We start from the raw sequence: 2,460 nt of genomic DNA, 5'->3' as shown, positions 1-2,460 counted from the left end.
AAAAAAAAAAAAAAATTAACCGGACATGGTAGCGCATGCCTATAGTTCCAGATGCTTGGAAGGTTGAGGCAGAAGGATTGCCTGAGCCCAGCAGGTTGAAGTTAGGGTGACAGTGAGTATGCCACTGCACTCCAGCCTGGGTAACAGAGTGAGACACCAACTCAAAAAAAAAAAAAAAAAGATTATATGGAGGGAAACAAAAGAGTTTTATGGCTCAAAATTTGGGAAACATATAGGTAACTAAACAAAGTTCAGCCTGTTTCTGGTCTTTAGGACTCAGGGCCTTTGAATGTTAAGGTGTATTGTTAATAACTAAAGGTTATGTGGAGATAATGTAGGGTAAATTTCTCAAACTTGCTGGCCCTCAAAGCATTTATTTTTATAGAGCATGTCAAAGGACCTGGATTCCACAGAATGCATGGTGGGAAATTTGTGTTTTTCCCACTCCCAGAATGTCAATCATCAGCCTCAGTGTGGAATTTTTTCTACCTTGACCCCTTTTTTTAATGTTACTCCAACAACTTTTTCTTCTACCATTCTCCTCTCATTTCCTTACTATCAAGTAAGAATAGTTATTTTATACTCACTGCCTCTATGCCAGCCAAGTGCTTACCTTATTAAGTCCTGCAGGAAATACTACTTTCTTCACGCAGTGTTCCTTGATAATTCCAGATGGATGCTTCTTTTTCTGAAAGCAGGAGAAACTCTAAGAAGTGATAGAGTCAGCATCTTACCCATGTTATTATTGTATTTATCACATTCTCCCTATTTATTTTTCTGTTCATCTCTGAAATTGGTAGCTTCTTGAGGTCTGTGTCTATACACTTTGTATCTGCAAGAGATAGTTTCAGTTTCAAGTAACAGAGAACTTAACCTAGAAGGACTTAAACAACAAGGAAATTCATTTTATCATGTAACAAAAAGCTCAGAGGTAAGTTGGGCATTAGAATTGATTAATTTAGGGGTTTATTGTTGCCATGAAGATTCAGGTGTGTGCAACCTCAATCCCCCTACTCATTTTGTGTTCAGGTGTCACATCTGGCACATTCTACAGACTTGCTAAAAGTGAGCAAAAGTTGGGCAAAAGACTGTGCCAAATATGTTTAGTCAAGATTTCATAACTTGTTATCTATCTCCTACCTTTCCTGACTTCCTGTGAGGAAGATTAAAAATCTACATTACAGTAGAAGTAGTCATAGGTGAACATTTATAGTTGTTAATAGTTTAAATAGTAAAGCCTTTCCCCCCGAACTCTATACCAGTAATGTCAGAAACTAGGGATATAATAGAGTCATTCTGAGTAAAGGCCTCCAAGGGAATTCACAATGATAAAAATAAAAATAACATAAAATAGATTCTAAATTAAGATTTTCATTGTTTTCCTCAACAAAATTATGTTGGGAAGCTTCTTTTCTTTTTTCTCATGTCCAAGATAACAACTATATTCATTGTAAGTGATTTGCTGCCAATAATTGAATCAGTCTGAATTTTAATTTAGTATTTCCTCCAGACATTCTTTGAACATGTGTCAACAGGAAAGGACATGTTTCAAAAATCTACGTCTGCCCATTTTTTTCTTAATAAACAAAATTAAGTTTGAATATATATATTTTAGTTCTCTGTATGGTTTTGAATTTGTCTATAAAACCCAGAATGATCAGAACTGGTCAAGACTAAATCCTGAACCAGGCGACATCAGCCATGGGAACCCTTCCACCTCTCCTTTCAGTGTTTCTATTGCTCTTGACTGTCTTCTTCTGCAAGGATTTATTGTCAGCAAATATCCAGCAGCATCTCATTGTTCAAGAACATTTTAAAGGTGTTACCACTTTTCAGTGTATTCTTCTTTTATTTAATATTTCTTAAATATGAAAAAAAGTCTCTGAAGAGTCAGAGAAAGCATCTCTAACAATAAGATGCCCCGTGTGGGACAGGAATGTAGATGGTTTGGGTAGGGAATATTCCTTGTTGCCATTAAGTCGTACCACACAGACATCACCTACTCTGATATGTAACAGTCTGGTTCTAGGAATGATGCTTTGTATTGCATTTTGTTGGACTATAGATGAACCAGAAGTCCTTGAGTGTTTGTTGCCAGAAGATGTTTGAAACTGTCACACTAGAAGTGCTAAGACAGTTGTATTTCTGCCTAATGTGTGTGTATGTTGTGTGGGAGGTGACTAGAGACATATTTTAAAGTCTGGACTTCGATGAGAAAGTACCGTTCTCACTAAAACGAGTTTCAAACATACATACATATGAGGGGGTAACCAAGAAAACTAGAATCATTTTTTGGAGTACAGGCCCTATGTAGTAAAGGCTTCCTCTGAAGAAGCAAAAAACTTCAAGGATGAGGGCCCCAGACACAGTATGGGGCTTTTGGCCCACAGAGTCAGTCCCTCTCTCTCTCTAACTCTCTCTCATTCTCTCTCTCTCTCTCTCTCTCTCTCCCCCCCCTTT

Source organism: Carlito syrichta, unplaced genomic scaffold (assembly GCF_000164805.1).
Source record: "Carlito syrichta isolate Samal-C Ts95f unplaced genomic scaffold, Tarsius_syrichta-2.0.1 Scaffold308804, whole genome shotgun sequence".
NCBI classification, from domain to species: Eukaryota; Metazoa; Chordata; class Mammalia; order Primates; family Tarsiidae; genus Carlito; species Carlito syrichta.
This window is presented reverse-complemented; position numbering follows the sequence as displayed.